At 42.9% G+C, this 17,427-nt stretch overlaps 1 protein-coding gene across 3 annotated transcripts in view; it reads right to left on the bottom strand.

The window, feature by feature from the left end:
* The window catches only part of LOC128685475 (putative neural-cadherin 2), a 221,203-nt gene that overhangs the window by 157,264 nt on the left and 46,512 nt on the right, over positions 1 to 17,427 (bottom strand). The window lies entirely within an intron of this gene.

The following is a 17,427-nucleotide window of genomic DNA, read 5'->3' as shown; positions in this document are numbered from 1 at the left end:
AAAAGGAGCTTAATAACTAAAGAATTTATCAAACATTATACGTCAGTCATCACCAAATTAATCAGAAAGTCCAAGTAACTATACTATTCTAATAGATTCACTGAAACGAGAGATGTAAAAAAGACCTGGAGAGACTCTCAGATCCTGGGCGACACAAACCGAACAGAGCTAGTAATATTGTACTAACTAAACCAAAAGAACCGAAACTCCAGCCTATAGATACAGCTAACAAGTTGAATGATTTCTTCTCAACCATAGGATCAAATCTCACCAGCAAAATTTCAATTATCAATGCCTGAGCTAATGATTATCTAAAAGGAAACTTCCCAACATCCCTCTATCTTACACCAACACATCCCACTGAGGTTGCCATAATTATTAACTCTCTAAAAAAAAATCAGGAAATGTAACCTGAGTACCTCCACTACTAAACAAACAAGCGGCTCAAATCCTTTCACCCACCATTGCATTACTCTTCAACAAATCACTAGAAACCAACACTTTCCCGGCATCACTCAAACTAGCAAGGATAACACCAATACACAAAGGTGGTGACCCAACATATGTAAACAATTATAGGCCAATATCAAACTTGCCTTTACTTTCCAAAATCTTTGAGATTATACATAAAAGGTTATACTCCTTCATAACTTCACAAAGCATCCTCAACCGCTGCCAGTTTGGCTTCAGGAGATACAAAAGCACAAATGATGCAATAATAAAAATGCTAGACCTACTTTACACAGCACTTGAAAACAATGAATACCCACTTGGACTTTTTATTGACTTTAAGAAAGCTTTTGATACAGCAGATCACAGCATCCTACTCCTCAATCTTGATCATTACGGTACAAGAGGCCATGCACTTAAATTCATCAAGACCTACCTTACTAATAGAAAGCAATACGCCTCTGTCAAGGATGCAACCCTCTCAACAAGACCCCTGGACACTGGTGTACCACAGAGAAGCGTTCTTGCCCCTCCCCCTTTTCCTTTTATACATCCACGATCTTCCAAGTGTATCGCAACAACTTACGCTTATTCTTTTAGCTGACGACACTACTTTTGTCTCCCACACAAATCTAGCCTCACTCAACACAATTGTTAACGAAGAGATCGCAACAATAGCAACCTGATGACTGTCAATAAACTTACACTTAATGTAGACAAAACCTTTTACATTATGATGGGGAGTAGAGAAAGTGAGGTCCAACTAAACATTATGCTTAACAACACACTTATTGCTAAACGTAATGAGCGCAAATTCCTGGTTCTGTATCTTGACAGCAACATGAAATTCAACACCCATATCCAACATATAACAAAAAAAAAGTATCTAAAACAGTTGGCATCCTCTCAGTGATGCGTTACTATGTACCACAAACAGCACTGCTTACACAATACCATTCACAGATCTACCCTTACCTCACCCATGCTATTTTTTACCTGGGGTTCCACAACGACAAATCACCTAAAACCAATAATAACCCAACAAAAAGTTGCAGTGCGAATGATCACACAACCCACTGCTAGACAACACACCTTCCCCCCCTCCCCCTACTCTTCTAAGACCTAAACCTGCTCACTATACAAAACATTCGCTCATACTATTGTGCAAGCTACATTTAGAACAATCAATTCTAACATAAATCCTGACCTGAAGTGCTATCTCGGTAGCTGCAGTAGAACATAAGAACATAAGAACATAAGAACGAAGGAACACTGCAGAAGGCCTACTGGCCCATGCGAGGCAGGTCCAAGTCCCTACCGGCTTAAGCCAATGCACCCAACCTAGTCAGGTCAGGTCACATTGACTTAAGGGAGGAACACGGCAACCGACCTGTTAGCACAAGCTATCAGGTCCAACTCACACCCACCCACATCTACTCATGTATTTATCCAACCTATTTTTGAAGCTACACAACGTTCTGGCCTCTATAACGGTACTTGGGAGTTTGTTCCACTCATCCACAACTCTATTACCAAACCAGTACTTTCCTATATCCCTCCTGAATCTGAATTTTTCCAACTTAAAACCATTGCTGCGAGTCCTGTCTAGGCTAGATATTTTCAGCACACTATTTACATCCCCTTTATTTATTCCTGTCTTCCACTTATAAACCTCAATCATATCCCCCCTAATTCTACGTCTTTCTAGAGAGTGCAGTTTCAGGGCCCTTAGTCTATCCTCATAGGGAAGGTTTCTGATACATGGGATCATCTTTGTCATCCTCCTTTGTACATTTTCCAGAGAATTTATATCCATTCTGTAATACGGTGACCAAAACTGTGCAGCATAATCTAAATGAGGCCTAACCAAGGATGTATAGAGTTGAAGAACAACCTGAGGACTCCTATTATTTATGCTTCTTGATATGAAGCCAAGGATTCTATTAGCTTTATTGCGAACACTTATGCACTGTTGTCTTGGTTTCAGATTACTGCTAACCAGAACTCCTAAATCTTTTTCGCAATCCGTAATATTAAGATCTACATTATTTAGTTTATATGTGGCATGGTTATTGTCCTGTCCAACATTTAGAACTTTGCATTTGTCTATATTAAACTGCATCTGCCACTTCTCCGACCACTGCATCAGTCTATTCAAATCTTCCTGGAGTGCTCGAATGTCCTCGTCAGAATGAATTCGACGGCCTATTTTGGTGTCATCGGCAAACTTGCCGATGTCGCTCTTTATGCCCTCATCTATGTCGTTTATGTAGATTGTGAACAGCAGGGGGCCCAACACTGACCCCTGTGGAACACCGCTCGTGACGCTTCCCCACTCTGATTTCTCCCCATTTATGCAAACTCTCTGCTGCCTATTTGTCAACCATGCCTCTATCCAGGAAAAAATTTCTCCTCCTATTCCATGTGCTTTAATTTTCCTCAATAGTCTCTGATGTGGGACCCTGTCAAAAGCCTTACTGAAGTCCATATACACAATATCATATTCATTACCATGATCTACCTCCTCAAATACCTTAGTGAAAAAAGTTAATAAATTCGTAAGGCAGGAACGCCCCTTTGTAAAACCATGCTGAGATTCGTTGATTAATTTATGCTTTTCAAGGTGGCTACGAACTGCCTCGGCAATTATTGATTCCATAAATTTTCCCACTATGGAGGTTAGGCTTATTGGTCTATAGTTCGAAGCTAAGGACCTGTCACCTGTTTTGAAAATAGGTATCACATTTGCCATTTTCCACTTATCTGGCACCATGCCAGTTTGTAGTGATATGTTGAAAAGATTAGCCAAAGGTGTGCTAAGCTCCTCTTTACATTCCTTTAGAACCCTTGCATACAGTTCATCAGGGCCTGGGGATTTGTTAGGTTTTAATTTATCTATTTGCCTAAGGACCATGTCACTTGTGACCCTAATAGTGCACAGTTTATTATCGTCCTGTTCTACATAATTTATCATTACTGGAATATCGCTGGTATCCTCCTGTGTAAAAACTGAGAGGAAGTATGTGTTAAAAATTCTACACATTTCCTTATCACTGTCAGTGAGCTGACCCGAGGAACTTTTGAGTGGGCCTATCTTGTCCCTGATCTTACTTCTGTATACCTGAAAGAATCCTTTTGGGTTAGTCTTCGATTCTCTTGCAACTTTAACCTCTTAATCTCTATTTGCTTTTCTAATTCCCTTTTTTATTTCTCTCTTTAACTGAATATATCGATTTCTTAATTGCCCCTCTCCTCTTTTGATTTGCCTATATATGCCTCTCTTTTGACCAATCAGATATTTTAATCTATTGTTCATCCATTTAGGATCATTTTTGTTTGATCTGATTTCCCTATTTGGAACATAATTTGACTGAGCAGCTAGAACTATGCCCTGGAAAGCATCATATCGGCAACCATCACCACCTACCTGACCCCTAGTCAGGTCATTCCAGTTCAGCCCACCTAAGTAATTTTTCAGTCCTATGAAATCAGCCAAGCGAAAGTCAGGGACGGAGACTTGATTGCCATTATTAGGGGAATTCCATGATATGTTAAAACTGAGTGATTTGTGATCACTCTCCCCAAGCTCATCATTATCCTCAAGATTATTAATTAGTGTTTCCCTACTGGCAAGAACCAAGTCAAGGAGGTTATTTCCCCTAGTTGGCTCTGTCACAAACTGTTTTAAAAAACAATCCTGGATCGTATCAAGAAAGTCACCCGACTCTAAATTTCCTGTCAAATTGCTCCAGTCAATCTGTCTATAATTGAAATCTCCCATTAGCACAACATTTTCGTATGTAGATGCCTTACGAATTTCGTCCCATAGAAGTTTACTGCACTCCCTATCAAGATTTGGGGCCCTGTAAATCACACCCAAAATTAGTTTTTCTCGGCCCTCGAGAAGCTGTAACCAAACAGATTCAGTGGCTGACGCTTCTAATTTAATATCTTGTCTAACACAACAATTTAAATTGTCTCTGACATACATCGCTACTCCACCACCTTTCCTGTTGACCCTGTCAGTGTGGAATAATTTATAGCCTTGTATGTGACATTCAGAGGGCATCTCTCTATCTTTCAGATTGAGCCAGGTCTCTGTTATAGCAATAATATCTATGTTTCCTGCACTTGCAATTAATCTTAGCTCATCTATCTTATTTCTAACACTCCTGCTATTAGTATAGTAAACCTTAAGGGAGCTAGTCCCTTGCTGCCCTCTGCTGTCCCCCTTTGTTTGCTGACCTGTTCTATTGTCTTTATTTATAACTTCATGCTGAATGCCTTTTATACATTTACTGTTTCCAACCCTAGTGTTGCAACCTGCTTGTTTCCCACACACACCCATACCTCTATCTTCCATCAGTTTAAAATCATAGGCATTTCACCAATGGCCTTCTCAATCGAGTCTGCAAGTGCTACCACCCCTGCCCCAGAGAGATGAACCCCATCCCTTGCATACATATCATGTTTGCCATAAAAGTTGTTCCAGTTGTCAATGAATGGGATTGCAAGTTCCTTGCAGTATCTGTCTAGCCAGCAATTTACACCAATTGCCCTAGACAACCATTCATTTCCTACTCCCCTTCTAGGCAAGATGCTACATATGATTGGGATCCCTCCCTTAGACTTAATGAAATCTATAGCTGACCTGTACTTATCTAGCAGCTCTTCTCTCCTACCCTTCCCAATATCATTTCCACCAGCACTGAGACAGATAATGGGCTTGTTCCCATTACCTGACATGATATTATCCAGTCTGTTGACAATGTCCCCAACACCAGCTCCAGGGAAGCACACTCTATCTCTCATCTTCTTATTCCTATTACAAAAAGCACGATCAACATATCTTACCTGAGAGTCACCAACCACAAGAATGCGCTTACCTTCATTAGCAGGGGCAGTAGTACCCTTACCTTCACTGGCCACTGAAGTACATTCATCCTGGAGAACAGAGAAGCGATTTCCTACCTTCAGATCTGCACTCTTAACTTTCCTTACTCTGATGCGCCTCCCATTACTGTGAACAACTCGCCACTTGTAGCAGGTGCTGGGCTGCACCTCACTGCTGGTAGCCGTTGCTACCACCCCACCTACAGCCTCCTCACAGTGAGAGACAGACTGCACCTCACTGCTAGAAGCCTCATTCCCCACATCTCCAACCACCTCACACTCTCTCCCAGGCCCATTGAGGTGGACCTTCAGCCTCCTAATCTCCTCCTGGAGAAGCAAGACCTCCTCCTTCAACTCTCCAACCTCAGCTTTTAAAACACTGTAGAAGCAAGCCATGCTTTGTAACCGTCCACGCTAATCCCCAAGCAGCTCAGGGTCTGTGACCTCACGTGACGACTGACCACTGAACACTGAACTCAGACACAATACTAGGCACAAAAAACTCTGAGATTCTCCGTATCAGGCTAAATCTTTTCAAAATCTCAATGTACATAAAAGGCCAAAATCTGGAGCTCTCTGCCAGAAATCTCCAAAACCACTGACTTAGCTAGCATTATCTCTCTAACCTATTGCAACCCATCATAAATACATATGTAAAAACTATACATGTATTTGTTCAATATCATGAACATAGGTAAAACATATTCAATGATTGTAGATGAATGGTTCAGAGAACCGACACGTTGATAAATTAGACACATGCGCAACTCTTGGGTATCTTTATTGAGGAAACGTGTGGCGAAACGTTTCCTCAATAAAGATACCCAAGAGTTGCACACGTGTCTAATTTATCCACATTATAATCAATATATACTTACTGTCAATATCTGTATCCATCTCAAATGTTAATCACTCTTGTGTCCACCTAATGTTAATAATCAAAAGTGTAATTCTTCCCTACAAAACTTATTAAAGCCGTATAGCATGACCTAATATAATATTCAATTCTCTTGTATTCATTGTAACTCACCTAATGACCATATGTACTGTTATTGCCTTATTAATTTTAAGTTAGTTTTAAGTCTGCCCAAAATGCTTTGCATATGAAGGGCTTTAGGCATGTACACCAAAATATTATATTCCTTTGTACAAACATATATTATGCCGAAATAAAGTATTATTATTATTATACTTTAGTAAATATTAAAATGCAATAATAAAAAAGATAAAGGATATTTAAAGACATGCAGTTTTGTTGGTGACGGGAACATAACTAGATCCCAGAAAATAAACGAGCAGATGCAGCTATTTTGAGTTGTCTCACGGTGACTATATGGCCAACATCCCTACAAAGTGGTAGGTTCTGTCGGTTCCAGAGACGAGCAACAAGTTATACAGGGCTATGCAGCACACTGGTGTCTCGTAGCTCAGTTGGTAGCACACTCAGCTCAAAAGTTATACAGGGTTATGCAGCAAACCGGTTTCCCGTAAATCGATTTGTAGCACATTCAGCTCACACACTGAGGTCCGTGGTTCGATCCCCGGTACGGGTGGACACATTAGGATGTGTTTCCTTAAGACACCTGTTGTCTCCGTTCATATAGCAGCAGCAAGTAGGTACTTGGGTGTTAGCCGACTGGTGTGGGGTCGCATCCTGGGACAAAATTAACCTAAATTGCACGAAATGCTCTGCAAAACACGAGGCTTTCTATATAGTATATCACTGAAGTCAGCTAGGTCTGTATAAGTTGTATCATGTACTTGTAAAAACAAACATTATTCCCTTTTCTACAGAAATCGTCTCGACAATACACTGCGACATTTTATTGTGGCAATGTTTGGCTCTCCAGGAGCTTGTCAAGCCATCACAAACAATACAGGAACACAGATTGCATATATAGATATTATAGTGAGGTGCAAGACATAATACAATCGTAGTAATAATACTAGTAGCAACTCTACATACACCAAACCTTCACTCGTCTACATTTCCTTCCCTTTTTCAACAAAGACTGCAAGAAAAGAGCTCTTTTAGATCATCAATTCTCCACGCACCAACACCACTCCTAACAAAGTTATAATTCTTCCCAACAACCAGGTTGCACTGTGCATCTCTAAAGCACTCACACAAAGTAACACCATCGCAACCAGCACCTCTATAAAAGATCTAACTAGGGTAAAATTCAAGCACCTTGAACCAGTCAATGCAGGGATTTATACTGTATCCTGTAGAGAATGTGACAGAATATGCGCAGGTGAAACAGCAAGAAACCTCGAAACACATCTCAATGAACACAATGCATGCAGGAACGATAACTTGAATAACGCCTGCGAACGCCACCAGAATTCAGCTCATACAAAAAAGGTTATACTCCTTCATAACATCACAAAGCATCCTCAACCGCTGCCAGTTTGACTTCAGGGGAAACAAAAGCACAAATGATGCAATAATAAAAATGCTAGACCTACTTTACACAGCACTGGAAAACAATGAATACCCACTTGGACTTTTTATTGACTTTAAGAAAGCTTTTGATACAGCAGATCACAGCATCCTACTCCTCAATCTTGATCATTACGGTATAAGAGGCCATGCACTTGAATTCATCAAGTCCTACCTTACTAATAGAAAGCCTGCCTAGTGATCAAAGAACCGAATTTCCGCAGACTTAAATGCCTTGAATCATCATTAATGACTATTTCTAACACAAACACAATAAAGGCAGCTTCATCATCTCTGAAGTATCAGCAAGAATCCTCCCCAAAACAATAAACACCGCCATCACATTGCTGCTGCTGCTGCTCCTTCTACTACTACTACTATTATTATTATTATTACCACAAGTACTACAACTACTACTATCACCGCCATAAGTACAACTACTACTACCACCACTGGTACTACTACTACTTGGTTTAGAAAGACACGTAAGCTGGGACCTTGATCACTTCTAACATAGAGAGGTAGAAAGACTTTATATATAGGCGGAGAGTGAAGTGTGAGTGACACATGGTGACCTGAAGAATGCCATGTTGGGATGAGGAAGGGTAGACGATGAGATCATGTGACTCCTGTGTTGTTGGTGGTGCTTAGCCTGCTTGAGTATCATGTATTCTAATGTTTTAGAAATTCTGTGGTTTCCAGTGTTACGTTCTGTTGTGTCGGTGACGGCGATTAGTGAGGCTTCTAGGCACCGTCGGCGTCTGGCTCGGTGAGAACGAGTTGTGCCTTATCCCAGTTCATCAAATGCCCCGTGGAACCTGTCTTGCCTACATATTTCTTGGGACAGAATCCACAGGGGATGGTGTAGACGCCTGCTGTGCAAGCAGTGAGGTCTTTGATAGATTATGTGTTTATGGTGGAAACATTAATGTTACTATTAGCAAGTGCCCGCTAATAGTGATGCCAACACATACCATCCTGTATCAGAATTAGTGCTACTTCAAAGTACCCAGACTTTTCTTCAAAAGGCTCGTAGCATCTTACAAAAATCAGAACAAGGCAAAAAACTACTTAAACTTTTACCAGGTTAACCGAAACCAGCACGCCTGTATGGCCTTCCTAAGACACGCAAGCCTGGCATCCCACTACGTCCTGTCTATCACTTCGGGCATGGGGAGTGCACCACACAGACTAGCCGGCCACCTTGCCAAATACCTTTCAGCACTTCTGGGCACCATCAGTCAAGCCCACCTCAAACACTCAGGTGACCTTCTCTCTCGAATTTCCAACCTAAATGTTAAAAACAAAAGCATGGCTTCCTTCGATGTCACAGCCCTCTTTACCAACGTTCCTACTGACGCTGCAATCAACAATCTGAGAGAGGCTCACTGAAAACCACGACCTACCTTTACCTCTTCTAGATTTCATCAGTCTAGTGGGTCTTTGTGTTAATTTCAACTTCTTCAAATATCAGGACAACTGTTACAAACAGTGCTTTGGGATGGCAATAGGCAGCCCGCTCAGTGCTGTGCTTGCCAACCTCTTCATGGAAAACCTAGAGACAGAGAAATTCAGCACCCTCATTCCCAACACCGTTACCTGGTTAAGATACGTTGATGATACTATATTGGCTTTCTATCCGAAACGTCTCAATATCCAGGCCCTTCTCAACAAGATCAATGCAGCCGAATCATCAGTAAAGTTTACACTTGAACTCGAAAAGGATGGCAAACTTCCTTTACTCGACATCCTCCCGTGCAGATCTCCCGACAGTGACAAACTTCTCTTCAAAGTGTATAGAAAACCTACCAACAAGGACGATCTTATACACTTCTGTTCACACCAAGACACCCGCACTAAAAGAGGAGTCCTCACTGGCTTCTTCTTGAGAGCTCTTCGCATCTCCAGCCCTTGTTTTCTTGAACAAGAATGTATTTACATAACACAAGCGTTTACACGTCTTCAGCTTCCACCTTTCTTCATCAGAGATTGCAGACTCAAGGCACAAGCTATCCTCAACAAACTCCCACAAATACTCGCTGGGCACTTGCTGAGAGTAACATCAATGTTTCCACCATAAACACATTATCAAAGACCTCACTACGAACGCAGCCCCACACCTCTAACTTGCACAGCAGGCGTATACACCATCCCCTGTGGATTCTGTCCCAAGAAATATGTAGGAAAGACAGGAAGAGACTTTGTGGTTCGCCTGAACGAGCCTCGAAGTGCCTGTAACAGAGACGATTTAAGGTACGCCTGTGTCCTCCACAGAGACTCCACGGGGAATCTGATGAACTGGGATAAGGCACTACTCGTTCTCACCGAACCAGACCTCAGACGCCGACGGTGCCTAGAAGCCTCACTAATCGCCGTCACAATAGAACGTAACACTGGAAACCACAAAAATTTCTAAAACATTAGCATACATGATACTCAAGCAGGCTAAGCACCACCAACCCAACAACACAGTAGTCACATGATCTCATCGTCTACCCGTCTTCATCCCAACATGGCATTCTTCAGGTCACCATGTGTCACTCACACTTCACTCTCCGCCTATATATAATGTCTTTCTACCTCTGTATGTTAGAAAGTACAAACGTATTGTTCACCATCACAGTCCAGCACCACGTGGACAGACATATGGCTTCTGCCGAAAGGAAAAGGTCACGATGTTCCAGGGACATGACGGATGACTCTGATTTAGAAATGGACGACTCGGATTTAGAAATGTGGGGCGCAATCCTAGCGAAGAAGTTGCGAGACCGCTCCGTGTCATCAGAGGAAAAGTCTCCAGATCTGACAAGCCTAACCATGCAGCCAGAGAATACGGAAGGGTGGATCAATGTGAACAGTAAGACACGCCGTCCCTCCAAGGAGCAGGTAAACCAGCTCAAATCACCTTCCAGATTCAAGGTAAAGGCTTATGTAGAACACAAAACCCACTATGGCGTGGTTACACATCTGGAAACACGGCACAAACTGAGGTTCAAGATACGGTTCAACCTGAGGGGAGAACCAATACTGACTCCCATCAACAGGGAAATGCATATCACCTTGAAGAAAGTCATGGAGACAGATCTCTCATTCACCCTGGAGGAACTGGACTCTCGGCAGATCACCAAGGGTGTAGTGATGCGATACCCGATGATGATGCCCATCGAGGCAGTAGCAGCTCACCCCAGTGTCGTGTCAGCTCAGCGTCTCAAGGCAAAATCGGCATGGAGACAGATCTCTCATTCACCCTGGAGGAACTGGACTCTCGGCAGAAGATCACCAAGGGTGTAGTGATGCGATACCCGATGATGATGCCCATCGAGGCAGTAGCAGCTCACCCCAGTGTCGTGTCAGCTCAGCGTCTCAAGGCAAAACCGGCAGGTCCTCATTCAGCATGTAGGACCGCTGCCATCCCAGCTGGACCTTGGTTCTTGGGGCAGGTACGATGTCAGGACCTTCAGAACCAGTTCGCTGTTTCAAGTGCCAGCGTTACGGACACCTGGGTGCACTCTGTCCGAACAGAGTAATCTGCGGTGTCTGCAGCCAGACCCACCCTACCGAGGAATACATCACCAAGCTGAAGAATGCATCGCCACCCACTCCACGATGCCCGAATTGCATGCAGAAACACCATGCCTGGAACCCTCGATGCCCTGAGAGGCTCACTAGAATTCGTGAGGCCTAGAAGACGCCAACGATGAGACAGCAGGCTACGGCAGAGCATCACCCTCAGCAGACGATGGGTGCAGAGAATCCTGCCATACTGCAGAACTCTCATCAAGCAACTCAACTCAATGCCCAGGAATTTCCGACCCTTGAAGACTCAACCAGACGTCATGAACAGGAGCATCCTCCCCCACTACCGCAACGAAGAAACAAAAACATGAGGAACAAGAGGCGCTAACAGGAAACATCTGGACAACGCAATCAGCAGACGGCACTACACGAGCCCCCACCGGCCTCCTTGCCAGGCACAGCCACTATGCAGGCTGTGCCTGCACCTAACCAGCAGATACCAGGTGCACAACTTGGCATACAGCAACAGGCCACGGTGTGCACAGTGAAGAAATACAACCCTCAGCAGTCCCCACAGATTACAACAGCCTAGATAATATCCACTGCTTCGAACCCACCGACAACGCAGGCCCTCAACAGAGAGGATCTCTTAACACTCATCAAGGCATTCACGGATATCATCTGCAAAACAGTCACCTCCACGGAACAACAGAGCATGTTCCGGCAGATGGTCAGCACACTCCTGAGGGTGTACTTACTGACAGAGCAGGAAACAGTGGATGCCATGAATCTGCAGATTATCAGAGCGGACAGAGCCCAGTCCACAGCTCAGGAAACAGCTGAGATGGAGTAACCTCAGTCGCTTATGAGGCACACTAGCTGAACTGTCCGGAACAGTGCTTGAGCAGCATATGCTGCAACAGTGAAGAATCAATTCTCCTTCAGGAGCCAGAGACGGGTCATCTCAAGATTAAGACCCGTGCCAGGACCCAGGTCTTGGCGAACATTATACATACATACATGTATGTTAGAAGTGATCAAGGTCCCAGAACCAAAACGTTTTCTAATATGTCATAGCGTTTGCTTACGTGTCTTTTTAAACAACTTGTCGGTATTTATTACCAATGTTTATACTACTACTACTACTACCACCACCACAAGTACTACTGCTATTAGTATTACTACTACGATTATGCTTTGCATCTCGCTCTAATACCTATATGTAATCCCCTGTGTCTTTGTATTGTTTGTAACGGCTTGACAAAGCTCCTAGAGAGCGAAATGTTGCCACAATAAAATGTCGCATTAGTTGCACATGTGTCCATTTATCTAATAAATTTACTTCGATACAAATGACGCAAAAACCGACATTTGCTGAAAGAGACACAACTGCATTTTTCCTGTGGACAGACTTCTTCAGTCAATAGACAGGGATGCACAACAAGCAAGTTCATTTAAGCATAGTTAGGCGAGTGGCCGGGTCAGTGAGGTCTCCGAGTTGGGTTACAGTTTTTTTTTTGTTTTAACAATAAGCTATTTGATTCTGTTGGATATTATTTTGTGTACAGATCAGAGCAGGTTACAGGCATTTGTGTCGTGTATTGCGTATTTCTTTTATGACCATCTGGGAGTCCTTCCAGACATCAGGTGTGCGGTCTGGTTCTTAAGTATCATCCAGGCGATATTCACGCGAGTCTTCAGTAACACTGGTGTTCTTGCAACCTGATCTGCAGGCTACAATAAGTCTTTCCTGTGTATTTCTGATCATAATCGAAACATGGAATGATGTTGATACTTGCACTGTTGTAGTCCTCGTGGTAGCTTTTCCTTGCCTTGTTAAGTCTTTGATGGGGCAATAACTATGGTGCTTATGTCGAGAGTGGGTTTTAACCGTATCATCCTTTGCGGATGACACTAGGATCTGCATGAGGCTGCCATCTGCTGAGGACGCGGTTAACCTCCAAGAAGATATGAACAGTTTTCCAGTGGGCAACGGTAAACAATATGATGTTCAATGAGGACAAATTCCAACTACTCCGTTACGGAAAACTGGAGGAGATAATAACTAGAACAGAGTATACTACAGACTCTGGCCATACAATAGAGCGGAAAAATAATGTAAGGGACCTGGGAGTAGTAATGTCTGAGGATCTCACTTTCAAGGATAACAACAGTGCCACGATCGCAAGTGCAATGAAAATGATAGGATGGATAATGAGAACGTTCAAAACGAGAGATGCCAAGCCAATGATGATCCTTTTCAAATCACTTGTTCTCTCTAGGCTGGAATATTGCTGTACATTAACATCTCCATTCAAAGCAGGTGAAATTGCAGATCTAGAGAGTGTACAGAGATCCTGTCAAGCACCTTAACTACTGGGAACGCTTGGAAGCACTTGACTTGTACTCGTTGGAACGCAGGAGGGAGAGATATATCATAATCTACACTTGGAAAATCCTGGAAGGAATGGTCCCAAATCTGCACACAGAAATCACTCCCTACGAAAGCAAAAGACTGGGCAGGCGGTGCAAAATGCCCCCAATTAAAAGTAGGGGCGCCATTGGTACACTAAGGGAAAACACCATAAGTGTCCGGGGCCCAAGACTGTTCAACAGCCTCCCATCAAGCATTAGGGGAATTGTCAATAAACCCCTGGCTGCCTTCAAGAGAGAGCTGGACAGATACCTAAAGTCAGTGCCGGATCAGCCGGGCTGTGGCTCGTATGTTGGACTGCGTGCGGCCAGCAGTAACAGCCAGGTTGATCAGGCCCTGATCCACCGGATAACCTCCAGGTAATGTATCATGTGGAGTGGCCTGTACGAATAGTCTTCTGTCCGGTTTTGGTTAAGTGATAGATTTGTAAGTACGATCTCTGCAGTCCCAGATGATGTGTGAGAACATTTTTTACCGACCAGAAGATATTTAATGTTGAACACATCCTCCAGATATTCTAGGCTGCACATCCTGTAGGAACGTGAAGGCATACCAATGAGTGCACATATCATTGGGCTCTTTGGTCATGGTTCGAACATTGTACCTAAAGTATACCTGGAGAGGGTTTCGGGGATCAACGCCCTTTCAGCCAAGTCTGTGACCAGGCCTAGTGGTGGATCAGATCCTGATGAACCAGGCTGTTACTGCTGGCCGCCCGCAAACCGACGTACGAACCACAGCCCGGCTGGTCAGGAACTGACTTTAGGTGCCTGTCTAGCACCTTCTTAAAGACAGTCAGGGGTCTATTTGTAATCGCCCTGTATGCTGGGAGGCAGTTGAACAGTCTTGGGCCCCTGATACTCACTGTGTACTCGTGTACTTTGTGTACTCGTGACGCCCTGCTTTTCACTGGGGGATGTTGCATCTCCTGCCGAGTTTTTTGCTTTCGTATGGAGCGATTTTCGTGAGCAAATTTGGGACTAGTCTCTCTAGAATTTTCCAAATGTACATTATCATGTATGTTTCTTGCCTGCATTCCTGGGAATAAATAAAGGGACTTAAACCTTCTCCAGTAATCTAAGTGCTGTATCGTACTTATGCGTGCTGTGAAAGTTCTCTGTACATTTTCCAGGTCACCAATTTCGCCTGCCTTGAAAGAGGCCATTAGTGTACAGCAATATTCCAACCTAGAGAGAACAAGCGATTTGAAGAGAATCATGATGGGACTGGCATCCCTAGTTTTGTAGCAGATGTGTTAGATACATGCTGTGATCTTGGAAAGTGAGATGATCTGACATTACCCCTACAAGGTTCTTCACATTAGTTTTTGGCTCTACTGTGTGACTGGAATTTGTTTTATACTCCGATAGTTTTAATTTCCTCGATTTTTTCATACCTGAGTAACTGAAGTTTCTCTTCACTGAACTTCATATTGTTTTCCACGAACCAAGTAAAGATTTAGTTGATGTCCGCTTGGAGTCTTGTCGTGTCTTCGATGGATGACATCATGCAACTTCAGGTGTCATCCGCAAAGGAAGACACGGTGCTGTGGCTTTTGTCTCTATGTCAGATATGAGGATAAGGAACAGGATGGGGACGAGTACTGTGCCTTGTAGAACAGAGCTTTTCACTGTAGCCGCCTCAGACTTTACACTGTTTACTCTTTGTGTTCTATTTGTTAGGAAGTTAGAGATCCATTTACCAACTTTTCCTGTTATTCCTTTATCGTGCATTTTGTGCACTATTACACAGTGGTCGCAGTTGTCAACGGCCTTCGCAGTCTGTGTATACTACATCTGCATTTTGTTTGCCCTCCAGTGCATCAAAGATCTTGTCATAGTGGTCCAGTAGCAGGAGCAGGAGCAGCCTAGCCCAAGCCCATGTTGCCCTGGGTTGTGTAACTGATGGGTATCTAAGTGGGTGGCAATCTTGCTTCTTAGAACCCTTTCAAAGATTTTTATATGGGACGTTCGTGGTACCGGATTGTATTTCTTTGCAACTGCTTCAAGTCCCCCTTTGTGGAATGTGGCTATGTCTGTTGTTTTCAGTGATTTTGGAACTTCTTGCAGTTCTTGATGAACATGGGGTTCCATGAGTCTAGGCATGGGGCTGAGTGGATGGACATGTCATTTATTTTTTTTTTTTAATTCTTTTGGTGTTGGGATAATATCGGAGATATTTGGATGGACCAAATTTTGAGTTTCGGTCATAAAAAATTCGTTTAGATTTTCGACTCTTACTCCAGTTAACAGCTTACTAAACACCGAGTCATACTGGGACTTTAGTATCTCTCTCATTTCTTTGCTGTCATCTGAGTCCCATTTCGCCTAAGCAGTAGTCAAATACTTGGATGTTGTTTTTGCCTTAGATTTGGCGTAAGGAAAGAAATATTTTGGGTTTCTTTGAATTTCATTTATGGCTTTAAGTTCTTCCTGAGTTTCTTGTCTCCTGTACGATTCCTAAATAGTATCATTCTTATTGGTAGGTTTACAGTATACTCTGAATTTGAGGTAGTTCTTGTTTAATGATAAGTACGTCGAGGGATGGAAGGATGTCAATAGCTTGCACTTCTAGGGTGAACTGAATGGACGGTTCCACACTGTTAAAGCTTTCCTTGATGTTGTCTATTTTGAGGCTGTTGTAGGTGATAAGCATAATTTCTACAACATAGCGAAGCCTTGTGACAATTTTGGACATTATGTTGGTAAATCTTTTGGCCTTAAGTAATTCTATACACAGATTCACCAGAAAAGTACTGACTGGAGAGCCCGTGTTCATGCAGAATTTTTCCTGTAAAAAGAATTGCCGACCGAAAGGCAATTAGGTTAATACAGAGTTCAGTTAATTTCACGAAATCCTGGCAAGGTACAGGCAGGTCCTTGTCTTCCGGCCTTAGTTTGAGATGTAATAATTCAACTTACTTGGCTGCAACTCAGATGAAGAGGCCGCTTATCTGACTACGCTTGTATAAGTTTGCTTGTGTATCCCTGTTTATCTGGAGAGAGTTTATCTGGAGAGAGTTCCGGGGGTCAACGCCCCCGCGGCCCGGTCTGTGACCAGGCCTCCTTAGGTCATTGTCCCAGGATGCGACCCACACCAGTCGACTAACACCCAGGTACCCCATTTTACTGATGGGGAACATAGACAACAGGTGGAAAGAAACACGTCCAATGTTTCTACTCTGGCTGGGAATCGAACCCAGGCCCTCACCGTGTGAAGCGAGAGCGTTAACCACCAGGCCACCTGTACACACAATGAAAAAACCTGTCTGTGCGAAATGTCTCAATATTTATTTTCCATACTTTCCATTATCCATCTTCATTATCTACTTATTCGAATCATATTGATTTATTTTTTCTAAATTTTCCTTCAACGTAATTGCTTCCAAAGTCTTATTTGAGTCAACGAACAGAACAGTTGATAATGGTCAGGGACAAGCAAACTCTATTTAAAGCTTCATCCTCAAATTTCTGGTTAAAAGTGACTTGTTTCAGCCACGGTATTGTGACTTATTCCGTACTGTGCAAAAATTTAATTGTAATGGCTGCAATTTGTATGTACTTTATATGTATATTATAATGAAAAACAGTACGCATATTTGTGAGGTACAACAGAAAATCTTACATTTGTCTTGTTATCTTAACAAGTTATGCCTATCACGAGTTTTGCTAATTCAAAACAAAATTAATGG

This window comes from Cherax quadricarinatus, chromosome 1 (assembly GCF_038502225.1).
Source record: "Cherax quadricarinatus isolate ZL_2023a chromosome 1, ASM3850222v1, whole genome shotgun sequence".
NCBI classification, from domain to species: Eukaryota; Metazoa; Arthropoda; class Malacostraca; order Decapoda; family Parastacidae; genus Cherax; species Cherax quadricarinatus.
The sequence above is the reverse complement of the archived record's forward strand: the minus strand, read 5'-3'. Positions and strand labels throughout refer to the sequence as shown.